Source organism: Triticum urartu, chromosome 3 (assembly GCF_003073215.2).
Source record: "Triticum urartu cultivar G1812 chromosome 3, Tu2.1, whole genome shotgun sequence".
NCBI lineage: Eukaryota > Viridiplantae > Streptophyta > Magnoliopsida > Poales > Poaceae > Triticum > Triticum urartu.
The window spans coordinates 725786049-725801225 of record NC_053024.1 but is presented as its reverse complement, the minus strand read 5'-3'; positions in this window follow the sequence as shown (position 1 = coordinate 725801225).

The following is a 15177-nucleotide window of genomic DNA, read 5'->3' as shown; positions in this document are numbered from 1 at the left end:
GGTTAGTTCCATTCAAATCATACAAGTTAGAGTCCAAAACAAGGGCAAAAGTGTTTGGAAAAGTAGATATGACGGAGACGTATCAACTCCCCCAAGCTTAAACCCTTGCTTGTCCTCAAGCAATTCAGTTGACAAACTGAAAGAAAGAAAGAAAAACTTTTACAAACTCTGTTTGCTCTTGTTGTTGTAACTATGTCAAGCCAGCATTCAAGTTTTCAGCATATATCATAACTAACCACATTTGCAACAATTCTCAGGTCTCATAATTACTCATATCAATAGCATAATCAACTAGCAAGCCATAATAATAAATCTCGGATGACAACACTTTCTCAAAACAATCATAATATGATATAACAAGATGGTATCTCGCTAGCCCTTTCTGAGACCGCAAAACATAAATGCAGAGCACCTTCAAAGATCAAGGACTGATGAGACATTGTAATTCATGGTAAAAGAGATCCAATCATAGTCATACCCAATATAAATTAACAATGATGAATGCAAATGACAGTTGTGCTCTCCATCTAGTGCTTTTTAATAAGAGGGTGATGACTCAACATAAAAGTAAATGGATAGGCCCTTCGCAGAGGGAAGCAGGGATTTGTAGAGGTGCCAGAGCTCAGTTTTGAAACAGAGGTAAATTGTATTTTGAGCGGTATACTTTCATTGTCAACATAGCAACTAAGAGATGGCGATATCTTCCATGCTAAACAAATTATAGGCGGTTCCCAAACAGAATGGTAAAGTTTATACTCCCCCTCCACCAACAAGCATCAATCCATGACTTGCTCAAAACAACGAGTGTCTCCAACATACATCAGGTCCCAGGGGGAGTTTTGTTTGCAATTAATTTTGATTTAGTTTGCATAAAGCATGGGACTGGGCATCCCGGTGACCAGCCATTTTCTCGTGAGTGAGGAGCGGAGTCCACTCCTCTTGAGAATAACCCGCCTAACACGGAAGATAAGGACATCCTTGGTTGATACATGAGCTATTCGAGCATACAAAACAGAATATTTATTTGAAGGTTTAGAGTTTGGTACATACAAATTTACTTGGAACGGCACGTAGATACCGCATATAGGAAGGTATAGTGGACTCATCTGGAATAACTTTGGGGTTTAAGGGATTGGATGCACAAGCAGTATTCCCGCTTAGTACAGGTGAAGGCTAGCAAAAGACTGGGAAGTGACCAACTAGAGAGCGACAACAGCCATGTACATGCATTAAACTTAATAAACATTGGATGCAAGCATGAGTAGGATATAATCCACCATGAACATAAATATCGTGAAGGCTATGTTGATTTTGTTTCAACTACATGCGTGAACATGTGCCAAGTCAAGTCACTTAAATCATTCAAAGGAGGATACCACCCCATCATACCACATCATAATCATTTCAATAGCATGTTGGCACACAAGGTAAACCATTATAACTCATAGCTAATCAAGCATGGCACAAGCAACTATGATCTCTAATTGTCATTGCAAACATGTTTATTCATAATAAGCTGAATCAAGAACGACGGGCTCATCATATTTACAAAAACAAAAGAGGTCGAGTTCATACCAGCTTTTTTCATCTCAGTCAGTCCATCATATATCATCAGAATTGCCTTTCACTTGCACGACCGAACGGTATGAATAATAATAAGAGTGCACGTGCATTGGACTAAGGTGGAATCTGCAAGCATTCAATAAACAGGAGAGGACAAGGCAATATGGGCTCTGGGTTAAATCAACATTAGAGCATATAAGAGCCACTACAACAATTTAATCACAGTCTTCTCCTATTCACCCCCAAAGAAAAGAAAAGAAAATAAAACTATTTACACGGGAAAGCTCCCAACAACCAAAAGAAGAACGGGAAATATTTTTGGGTTTTCTTTTTAGTTACTTCTACAACAGGAAGAGAGCAGGAAAAAGAAAATAATTTTATGTTGATCTCCCCATGGCAATTCTCCTGAAAACAGCGTCAGTCCGGTTAGTTCCATTCAAATCATACAAGTTAGAGTCCAAAACAAGGGCAAAAGTGTTTGGAAAAGTAGATACGACGGAGACGTATCAAGCGCCTTGGGTAGGTGGAATTTGGTGAGGAAAAATTTATATAGTGTGCTGAAATTTACTGTCACTTGTTACTATGGAAAGTAATCCTCTGAGGGGCTTGATCGGGGTATCTTCACCCCGACCAGTAGAGCAAAGAATTGCTCCTCAACCTACTGAACCTACTGAAAATGAAATTATTCCCTTTGAAGTTCCTTCGGGTATGTTAGAAAAACTGCTTGATAATCCTTTTATAGGAGATGGAACAAAAGCATCCTGATGAACATCTACTCTATGTGGATGAAGTTTGTGGATTATTTAAGCTTGCAGGTATACCTGATGATGTTGTTAAGAAGAAGATCTTCCCTTTATCTTTGAAAGGAGATGCATCGACATGGTATAGGCTATGTGATGATACGGGATCATGGAACTATAAACGAATGAAGTTGGAATTTCATCAAAAGTATTATCCTATGCATCTTGTTCATCGTGATCGCAATTATATATACAATTTCCAGCCTCGTGAAGGAGAAAGCATCGCTCAAGCTTGGGGGAGGCTTAAATCAATGTTATATTCATGCCCCAATCATGAGCTCTCAAGAGAAATAATTCTTCAAAAAATTTATGCTCGGCTTTCTGAAAACAATCGCATCATGCTCGATACTTCTTGTGCTGGCTCTTTTATGATGAAGACTATTGAATTCAAATGGAATTTATTTGATAGAATTAAATGCAACTCTGAAGATTGGGATCTCGACGAAGGTAAGGAGTCAGGTATGACACCTAAGTTTGATTGTGTTAAATCTTTTATGGATACCGATGTTTTCCGTAAATTTAGCACTAAATATGGACTTGACTCTGAGATAGTAGCTTCTTTCTGTGAATCTTTTGCTACTTATGTTGATCTCCCGAAGGATAAGTGGTTTAAATATCATCCTCCCATAGAAGTAAAAGTAGCTGCACCTATTAAAGTTGAAGAAAAGACTGTCAATTATAATGATCCTATTGTTCCTACTTCTTATGTTGAGAAACCACCTTTCCCTGTTAGAATAAAGGATCATGCTAAAGCTTCAACTGCGGTTCGTAAAAGCAATATTAGAACTTATACACCTCCTGAGCAAGTCAAAGTTGAACCTAATATTGCTATTGTTAAAGATCTCTTGTCTGATAATATTGATGGGCATGTAATTCATTTCTGCGGTGAAACCGCTAGAATTGCCAAACTTGGTGCAAAAGATAAACATAGACCTGTGGTAGGCGTGGCTGTTATTTCTATTAAAATAGGAGATCATTGTTATCATGGCTTATGTGATATGGGTGCTAGTGCTAGTGTTATACCACATACTTTATACGAAGACATTAAGCATGAAATTGCACCTGCTGAGTTAGAAGGTGTTGATGTTACAATTAAACTTGCCAATAGAGATACTATATCAGCAATGGGAATTGTTAGAGATGTTGAAGTCTTGTGTGGGAAAACTAAATATCCTGCTGATTTTCTTGTTCTTGGTTCCCCACAAGATAGCTTTTGTCCCATTATCTTTGGTAGACCCTTCTTGAACACTGTTAATGCTAAGATAGACTGCAAAAATAATGTTGTTACTATTGGTTTGGGTGATATGTCTCATGAGTTTAATTTCTCTAAATTTAGTAGACAACACCGTGAAGAAGAATTGCCTAGTAAGGATGAAATTATTGGTCTTGCTTCTATTGCCGTACCTCCTAGTGATCCTTTAGAACAATATTTGCTAGACCATGAAAATGATATGTTTACGAATGAAAGAAGGGAAATAGATGAAGTATTCTTTAAATAGGAACCTATTCTGAAACACAATTTGCGTGTTGAAATCCTAGGGGATCCCCCTCCACCCAAGGGTGATCCCGTGTTTGAGCTTAAACCGTTGCCTCATAATCTTAAATATGCTTATCTTGATGAAAAGAAGATATATCATGTTATTATTAGTGCCAACCTTTTAGAACATGAAGAAGAGAGATTATTGAAAACTCTGAAGAAGCACCGTCCTGCTATTGGATATACTCTTGATGATCTTAAGGGCATTTGTCCCACTCTATGTCAACATAAAATAAATTTGGAAGAAGATGCCAAACCAGTCCAAGATCATCAACGAAGGCTGAATTCTCAGATGAAAGAAGTGGTAAGAAAAGAAATACTAAAGCTTGTGGAGGCAGGTATAATTTATCCCGTTGCTGATAGTTAGTGGGTAAGTCCTGTCCATTGTGTCCATAAGAAGGGAGGTGTTACTGTTGTTCCTAATGATAAAGATGAATTGATTCCGCAAAGAATTATTACAGGTTATAGGATGATAATTGATTCCCGTAAATTAAATAAGGCTACTAAAAAGGATCATTACCCCTTACCTTTTATCGATCAAATGCTAGAAAGATTATGCAAACATACACATTATTGCTTTCTAGATGGTTATTCTGGTTTCTCTCAAATACCTGTGTCAGCTAAAGATCAATCAAAGACCACTTTTACTTGCCCTTTTGGTAATTTTGCTTATAGACGTATGCCTTTTGGTTTATGTAATGCACCTGCTACCTTTCAAAGATGCATGATGGCTATATTCCCTGACTTTTGTGAAATGATTTGTGAGGTTTTCATGGACGAATTTTCCGTCTATGGATCCTCTTTTGATGATTGCTTGAGAAACCTTGATCGAGTTTTGCAGAGATGTGAAGAAACTAATTTTGTCTTGAATTGGGAAAAGTGCCACTTTCTGGTTAATGAAGGTATTGTCTTGGGGCATAAAGTTTCTGAAAGAGGTATTGAAGTTGATAAGGCCAAGGTTGATGCTATTGAAAAGATGCCATGTCCCAAGGACATCAAAGGTATAAGAAGTTTCCCTAGTCACGCCGGATTTTATGGGAGGTTCATTAAAGACTTCTCAAAAAATTCTCGGCCTCTGACTAATTTATTACAAAAAGATATACCATTTGTCTTTGATGATGATTGTGTAGAAGCATTTGGAATACTTAAGAAAGCATTGATCTCTTCACCTATTGTTCAGCCACCTGATTGGAATTTACCCTTTGAAATTATGTGTGATGCTAGTGATTATGCTGTAGGTGCTGTTCTAGGGCAAAGAGTTGATAAGAAATTAAATGTTATCCATTATGCTAGTAAGACTCTAGATAATGCTCAAAGAAATTATGCTACTACTGAAAAATAACTGTTAGCAGTTGTATTTGCCTGTGATAAGTTCAGACCTTACATTGTTGATTCTAAAGTAACTATTCATACTGATCATGCTGCTATTAAATATCTTATGGAAAAGAAAGATGCTAAACCTAGACTTATTAGATGGGTTCTCCTGCTACAAGAATTTTATTTGCATATTGTTGATAGAAAAGGAGCGGAGAACCCCGTTGCAGACAACTTGTCTAGGTTAGAAAATGTTCTTGATGACCCACTACCTATTGATGATAGCTTTCCTGATGAACAATTAAATGTCATAAAGTACTCCATGGTATGCTGATTATGCTAATTACATTGTTGCTAAATTTATAGCACCTAGTTTCACATACCAGCAAAAGAAAAAGTTTTTTATGATTTGAGACATAACTTTTGGGATGACCCACGTCTTTACAAAGAAGGAGTAGATGGTGTTATTAGACGTTGTGTACCTGAGCATGAACAGGAACAGATCCTACGCAAGTGCCACTCCGAAGCTTATGTAGGACACCACGCGGGAGATAGAACTGCACATAAGGTATTGCAATCCGGTTTTTATTGGCCTACTCTCTTCAAGGATGCCCGTAAGTTTGTCTTGTCTTGTGATGAATGTCAAAGAATTGGTAATATTAGTAGACGTCAAGAAATGCCTATGAATTATTCACTTGTTGTTGAACCATTTGATGTTTGGGGCTTTGATTATATGGGACCTTTTCCTGCCTCTAATGGATATACACATATTTTAGTTGCTGTTGATTACGTTATTAAGTGGGTAGAAGCTATTCCAACTAGTAGTGCTGATCATAACACTTCTATTAAAATGCTTAAGGAAGTTATTTTTCCGAGTTTTGGAGTCCCTAGATATTTAATGACTGATGGTGGTTCACATTTTATTCATGGTGCTTTCCGTAAAATGCTTGCTAAGTATGATGTTAATCATAGAATTGCAACTCCTTATCACCCACAGTCTAATGGTCAAGTAGAATTGAGTAATAGAGAGCTCAAATTAATTTTGCAAAAGACTGTCAATAGGTCTAGAAAGAATTGGTCCAAGAAACTTGATGATGCATTATGGGCCTATAGAACTGCATATAAAAATCCTATGGGTATGTCTCCGTATAAAATGGTTTATGGAAAAGCATGTCATTTAGCTCTCGAACTAGAACATAAGGCATATTGGGCTATTAAAGAGCTCAACTATGATTTCAAACTTGTCGGTGAAAAGAGGTTATTTGATATTAGCTCACTTGATGAATGTAGAACCCAAGCTTATGAAAATGCCAAGTTGTTTAAAGAAAAAGTTTAAAAGATGGCATGGCAAAAGGATACAAAAGCGTGAGTTTAATGTTGGTGATTATGTATTACTATACAACTCTCGTTTAAGATTTTTTGCAGGAAAACTTCTCTCTAAATGGGAAGGCCCTTACATCATCGAGGAGGTCTATCGTTCCGGTGCCATAAAAATCAACAACTTCGAAGGCACAAATCCGAAGGTGGTGAACGGTCAAAGAATTAAACATTATATCTCAGGTAATCCCATAAATGTTGGAACCAATGTTATTGAAACCGTAACCCCGGAGGAATAAATAAGGGTCACTTTCCAGAACGTTTCAGACTCAGAAAAGAATAGGTATGTGGTACGGTAAGTAAACCGACTCCAAAACAATTTTTAAGGCAATATTTCTTCCGTTTTGGAATATTTAGAAAATAGAAAAATAAGTAGAAGTCCGGGAAGGACACGAGGGCCCCACGAGGGTGGTGGGCGCGCCCCCTACCTCATGAGCACCTCGTGTTCCTTCAGGACTCCGTTTTCTTGCACGATACGTATTTTGGTCGGTAAAAATTCATTATATATTCTCCTGAAGGTTTTGACTCCCATATCACGCAAATATCCTCTGTTTTCATTTCGAGCTGTCCCGCTGCAGATTAGATCAACATGTCTTCCCAGGATTCGGAAGGAGAAAGCTATGTGTATGATTACTTAGAAATCCCAAGGTCTATGGAGATGTGGATCACGATGGGTGGACCACGGAGGAAGAAGAGGATTATGAACCCAAGGGGAAGGAGGAGACGAGCTCAGATGAAGATGAAGCCCTATTACCTCAACCTGGGGACATGCACGTGGAGTTCAAAAAGTCAAAGTCTCCCTGATAGGGTAAAGAAACCAAAGATCGAGTTTATCCCTTTTTGTCTCTTGCAGGAAAATAAGCAGGACCTATGCAAAAAGATATTAACCCTAGAGTGGTAGATTGATGATTTGAGGGACCAAAATTCTGTCCTCAAGCGCAAATTAAGGGAGAAGTCTATGCCATCAACTAAGTCAACATCACCACCATCCTCTTCAACAACAAAGAAGGAGATATAATCACATGGGTATGGGCACACCCCTTGGCAACTGCCAAGCTTGGGGGAGCTGCCCCGGTATCGTATCACCATCACACTCCTATCTTTACCGTTTTCTTAGTTCGATCCTATTAGTAGTATCTTGATCTAGTAGAATAAATTTTATGGCATGATCTAGTTTTGAGTTTTGCTTTTTGATCTCTCTATGTAATCGAATCCGTGAGCTTTATATAATAAATATTAGTGTTGAGTCAAGGGCTTGATTATTTTGCCATGATCTTGAGTGAATAAAATAAAAGAAGAAAAAGAATAAAAGAAAAACAAAGAGTTCATATTGATCTTATTGAGAGTAATGACTTCACATAGAAAGAGTATGATGATTAAAAATTGTTGGGAGTTGGCAGACATAGCTTTGGTCATCATTGCAATTAATAGGAAGTAATAAGGAAAGAGAGGTTTCACATATAAATATATTATCATTGAAATCTTTTATGATTGGGAGGACTCATTAAAATATGACATGCTAAAGAGTTGACATTGGACAAGGAAGACAACGTAATGTGTTATGTTTTCTTATATCTGAGATAAAGTATGTTTTCATGGATCATCCAACATGTTGAGCTTGCCTTTCCCCCTCATGCTAGCCAAATTCTCAGCACCAAGTAGAGATACTACTTGTGCTTCCAAATACCCTTAAACCTAGTTTTGCCATGAGAGTCCACAATACCTACCTATGGATTGAGTAAGATCCTTCAACTAAGTTGTCTTCGGTGCAAAGCAATAAAAATTGCTCTCTAATTATGTATGATTGATTGGTGTGGAGGAAATAAGCTTTATACGATCTTGTGATGTGGAAGAAATAAAAGCGATGGACTGCATAATAAAGGTTCATATCACAAGGGGCAATATAAAGTGACGTTCTTTTGCATTAAGATTTTGTGCATCCAACCATAAAAGTGCATGGCAACCTCTGCTTCCCTCTGCGAAGGGCCTATCTTTATTATTATCTTCTACCTTATGCAAGAGTCATGGTGATCTTCACCTTTCCTTTTTACATTTCATCCTTTGGCAAGCACAGGGTGTTGGAAAGATCCTGATAAATATATCTAATTGGATGTTGGGGAGCATGAGTTATTATTGTTGACATTACCCTTCTGGTAAATGGTTGGGAGGCGAAACTATAAGCCCCTATCTTTCTCTGTGTCCGATTAAAACTCCGTAACCACAAGTATCGCGTGAGTGTTAGCAATTATGAAGGACAAAATGATAGTTGAGTATGTGGACTTGCTATTAAGCTCGGACATAGACTCTTTATGATGTTATGATAAATTGCAATTGCTTCAATGACTGGGATTATAGTCTGTTGGTTCTCAATAAAGTTTATGATTCGTACCCTTGCATTGTGAATAGATTATTACTTGATCATAAGAAACCATACGACAATATCTATATATGTTGCTGTTATGAGAATAATCATGATGCCTTCATGTCCGTATTTTCTTTTTATCGACACCTCTACCTCTAAACATGGGGACATCTTTATTGTTATCGGCTTTCGCTTGAGGACAAGCGAGGTCGAAGCTTGGGGGAGTTGATATGTGCATTTTGCATCATGCTTTTATATCGATATTTATTGCATTATGGACTGTTATTACACATTATGTCACAGTACTTATGCCTATTCTCTCCTATTTTACAAGGTTTACATAAGGAGGGAGAATGCCGGCAGCTGGAATTCTGGGCTGGAAAAGGAGCAAATATGAGAGACCTATTTTGCACAACTCCAAAAGTCCTGAAACTCCACGAAAGTCATTTTTGGAAATAAGAAAAAATATTGATCGGAAGAAGTTCACGGAAGGGGGCCCCACCTGCCCACGAGGGTGGGGGCGCGCCCTACCCCCCTGGGCATGCCGCCCTACCTCGTGGGCCCCCTGTTGGCTTTCCGATGGCCATCTTTTGCTATATGAGGTCTTTCGTCGAGGAAAAAATCATAAGCAACCTTTCGGGATGAAACTCCGCCGCCACGAGGTGGAACCTTGGCGGAACCAATCTAGGGCTCTGGCAGAGCTGTTCTGCCGGGGACACTTCCCTCCGGGAGGGGGAAATCATCGCCATCGTCATCACCAACGCTCCTCTCATCGGGAGAGGGCAATCTCCATCAACATCTTCGCCAACACCATCTCATCTCAAAATCCTAGTTCATCTCTTGTATCCAATTCTTGTCTCCAAGTCCGAGATTGGTACTAGTAGGTTGCTAGTAGTGTTGATTACTCCTTGTAGTTGATGCTAGTTGGTTTATTTGGTGGAAGATCATATGTTCAGATCCTTTATGCATATTAATACCCCTCTGATTATGAACATGAATATGCTTTGTGAGTAGTTACGTTTTTTCCTGAGGACATGGGAGAAATCTTGCTATTAGTAGTCATGTGAATTTGGTATTCGTTCGATATTTGGATGAGATGTATGTTGTCTAGCCTCTAGTGGTGTTATGTGAACGTTGACTACATAACACTTCACCATTATTTGGGCCTAGAGGAAGGCATTGGGAAGTAATAAGTAGATGATGGGTTGCTAGAGTGACAGAAGCTTAAACCCTAGTTTATGCATTTCTTCGTAAGGGGCTGATTTGGATCCATATGTTTCATGCTATGGTCAGGTTTACCTTAATACTTTTGTTGTAGTTGCGGATGCTTGCAATAGAGGTTAATCATGAGTGGGATGCTTGTTCAAGGAAGAACAGCACCCAAGCACCAGTCCACCCACATATCAAATTATCAAAGTACCGAATGAGAATCATATGAACGTGATGAAAACTAGCTTGATGATATTCCCATGTGTCCTCGGGAGCGCTTTACCTTATATATGAGTTTGTCCAGGCTTGTCCTTTGCTACAAAAAGGATTGGGCCACCTTGCTGCACTTTATTTACTTTTGTTACTTGTTGCTCTTTACAAATTATCTTATCACAAAACTATCTGTTACCATTTATTTCAGTACTTGCAGAGAATACCTTGCTGAAAACCGCTTATCATTTCCTTGTGCTCCTCATTGGGTTCGACACTCTTACTTATCGAAAAGACCATATACTTGTGGGTCATCAAGACTCTTTTCTGGCGCCGTTGCCGGGGAGTGAAGCACTGATAACCCACAAGTATAGGGGATCGCAACAGCTTTCGAGGGTAGAGTATTTATCCCAAATTTATTGATTCGACACAAGGGAAACCAAAGAATATTCTCAAGTATTAGCAGTTGAGTTGACAATTAAACCACACCTGGAAACTTAGTATCTGCAAAAAGTGTTTAGTAGCACAGTAATATGATAGTGGTGGTAACGGCAGCAAAAGTAAAGACAGTAAAAGTAATGTTTTTGGTATTTTGTAGTGATTGTAACAGTAGCAGCGGGAAAGTAAATAAGCGAGAACCAGTATATGGAAAACTCGTAGGCACCGGATTAGTGATGGATAATTATGCCGGATGCGGTTCATCGTGTAACAGTCATAACATAGGGTGACATAGCACTAGCTCCAATTCATCAATGTAATGTAGGCATGTATTCCGTATATAGTCATACGTGCTTATGGAAAAGAACTTGCATGACATCTTTTGTCCTACCCTCCCATGGAAGCGGGGTCCTATTAGAAACTAAGGGATATTAAGGCCTCCTTTTAATAGAGAACCGGAAAAAAGCATTAGCACATGGTGAATACATGAACTCCTCAAACTACGGTCATCACCGGGAGTGGTCCCGATTATTGTCACTCCGGGGTTGCCAGATCATAACACATAGTAGGTGACTATAGACTTGCAAGATAGGATCAAGAACTCACATATATTCATGAAAACATAACAAGTTCAGATCTAAAATCATGGCACTCGGGCCCTAATGACAAGCATTAAGCATAGCAAAGTCATAGCAACATCAATCTCAGAACATAGTGGATACTAGGGATCAAACCCTAACAAAACTAACTCAATTACATGATAAATATCATCCAACCCATCACCGTCCAGCAAGCCTACGATGGAATTACTCACGCACGGCGGTGAGCATCATGAAATTGGTGATGGAGGATGGTTGATGATGACGACGGCGACGAATCCCCCTCTCCGGAGCCCCGAACGGACTCCAGATCAGCCCTCCCGAGAGGTTTTAGGGCTTGGCGGTGGCTCCGTATCGTAAAACATGATGATTTCTTCTCTCTGATTTTTTTCTCTCCGAAAGTGAATATATAGAGTTGGAATTGGCGTCGGAGGGTTTCCAGGGGGCCCACGAGGTAGGGGGCGCGCCCAGGAGGGGGGCGCCCCCACCCTCGTGGACAGGGTGTGGGCCCCCTGGTCTTCCTCTTTGGCGAGGATTTTTTATTATTTTTTCTAAGGTGTTCCGTGGAGTTTCAGGACTTTCCGAGAATATTTGCTTTCTGCACATAAAACAACACCATGGCAATTGTGCTGAAAACAGCGTCAGTCCGGGTTAGTTCCATTCAAATCATACAAGTTAGAGTCCAAAACAAGGGCAAAAGTGTTTGGAAAAGTAGATATGACGGAGACGTATCAACTCCCCCAAGCTTAAACCCTTGCTTGTCCTCAAGCAATTCAGTTGACAAACTGAAAGAAAGAAAGAAAAACTTTTACAAACTCTGTTTGCTCTTGTTGTTGTAACTATGTCAAGCCAGCATTCAAGTTTTCAGCATATATCATAACTAACCACATTTGCAACAATTCTCAGGTCTCATAATTACTCATATCAATAGCATAATCAACTAGCAAGCCATAATAATAAATCTCGGATGACAACACTTTCTCAAAACAATCATAATATGATATAACAAGATGGTATCTCGCTAGCCCTTTCTGAGACCGCAAAACATAAATGCAGAGCACCTTCAAAGATCAAGGACTGATGAGACATTGTAATTCATGGTAAAAGAGATCCAATCATAGTCATACCCAATATAAATTAACAATGATGAATGCAAATGACAGTTGTGCTCTCCATCTAGTGCTTTTTAATAAGAGGGTGATGACTCAACATAAAAGTAAATGGATAGGCCCTTCGCAGAGGGAAGCAGGGATTTGTAGAGGTGCCAGAGCTCAGTTTTGAAACAGAGGTAAATTGTATTTTGAGCGGTATACTTTCATTGTCAACATAGCAACTAAGAGATGGCGATATCTTCCATGCTAAACAAATTATAGGCGGTTCCCAAACAGAATGGTAAAGTTTATACTCCCCCTCCACCAACAAGCATCAATCCATGACTTGCTCAAAACAACGAGTGTCTCCAACATACATCAGGTCCCAGGGGGAGTTTTGTTTGCAATTAATTTTGATTTAGTTTGCATAAAGCATGGGACTGGGCATCCCGGTGACCAGCCATTTTCTCGTGAGTGAGGAGCGGAGTCCACTCCTCTTGAGAATAACCCGCCTAACACGGAAGATAAGGACATCCTTGGTTGATACATGAGCTATTCGAGCATACAAAACAGAATATTTATTTGAAGGTTTAGAGTTTGGTACATACAAATTTACTTGGAACGGCACGTAGATACCGCATATAGGAAGGTATAGTGGACTCATCTGGAATAACTTTGGGGTTTAAGGGATTGGATGCACAAGCAGTATTCCCGCTTAGTACAGGTGAAGGCTAGCAAAAGACTGGGAAGTGACCAACTAGAGAGCGACAACAGCCATGTACATGCATTAAACTTAATAAACATTGGATGCAAGCATGAGTAGGATATAATCCACCATGAACATAAATATCGTGAAGGCTATGTTGATTTTGTTTCAACTACATGCGTGAACATGTGCCAAGTCAAGTCACTTAAATCATTCAAAGGAGGATACCACCCCATCATACCACATCATAATCATTTCAATAGCATGTTGGCACACAAGGTAAACCATTATAACTCATAGCTAATCAAGCATGGCACAAGCAACTATGATCTCTAATTGTCATTGCAAACATGTTTATTCATAATAAGCTGAATCAAGAACGACGGGCTCATCATATTTACAAAAACAAAAGAGGTCGAGTTCATACCAGCTTTTTTCATCTCAGTCAGTCCATCATATATCATCAGAATTGCCTTTCACTTGCACGACCGAACGGTATGAATAATAATAAGAGTGCACGTGCATTGGACTAAGGTGGAATCTGCAAGCATTCAATAAACAGGAGAGGACAAGGCAATATGGGCTCTGGGTTAAATCAACATTAGAGCATATAAGAGCCACTACAACAATTTAATCACAGTCTTCTCCTATTCACCCCCAAAGAAAAGAAAAGAAAATAAAACTATTTACACGGGAAAGCTCCCAACAACCAAAAGAAGAACGGGAAATATTTTTGGGTTTTCTTTTTAGTTACTTCTACAACAGGAAGAGAGCAGGAAAAAGAAAATAATTTTATGTTGATCTCCCCATGGCAATTCTCCTGAAAACAGCGTCAGTCCGGTTAGTTCCATTCAAATCATACAAGTTAGAGTCCAAAACAAGGGCAAAAGTGTTTGGAAAAGTAGATACGACGGAGACGTATCAAGCGCCTTGGGTAGGTGGAATTTGGTGAGGAAAAATTTATATAGTGTGCTGAAATTTACTGTCACTTGTTACTATGGAAAGTAATCCTCTGAGGGGCTTGATCGGGGTATCTTCACCCCGACCAGTAGAGCAAAGAATTGCTCCTCAACCTACTGAACCTACTGAAAATGAAATTATTCCCTTTGAAGTTCCTTCGGGTATGTTAGAAAAACTGCTTGATAATCCTTTTATAGGAGATGGAACAAAAGCATCCTGATGAACATCTACTCTATGTGGATGAAGTTTGTGGATTATTTAAGCTTGCAGGTATACCTGATGATGTTGTTAAGAAGAAGATCTTCCCTTTATCTTTGAAAGGAGATGCATCGACATGGTATAGGCTATGTGATGATACGGGATCATGGAACTATAAACGAATGAAGTTGGAATTTCATCAAAAGTATTATCCTATGCATCTTGTTCATCGTGATCGCAATTATATATACAATTTCCAGCCTCGTGAAGGAGAAAGCATCGCTCAAGCTTGGGGGAGGCTTAAATCAATGTTATATTCATGCCCCAATCATGAGCTCTCAAGAGAAATAATTCTTCAAAAAATTTATGCTCGGCTTTCTGAAAACAATCGCATCATGCTCGATACTTCTTGTGCTGGCTCTTTTATGATGAAGACTATTGAATTCAAATGGAATTTATTTGATAGAATTAAATGCAACTCTGAAGATTGGGATCTCGACGAAGGTAAGGAGTCAGGTATGACACCTAAGTTTGATTGTGTTAAATCTTTTATGGATACCGATGTTTTCCGTAAATTTAGCACTAAATATGGACTTGACTCTGAGATAGTAGCTTCTTTCTGTGAATCTTTTGCTACTTATGTTGATCTCCCGAAGGATAAGTGGTTTAAATATCATCCTCCCATAGAAGTAAAAGTAGCTGCACCTATTAAAGTTGAAGAAAAGACTGTCAATTATAATGATCCTATTGTTCCTACTTCTTATGTTGAGAAACCACCTTTCCCTGTTAGAATAAAGGATCATGCTAAAGCTT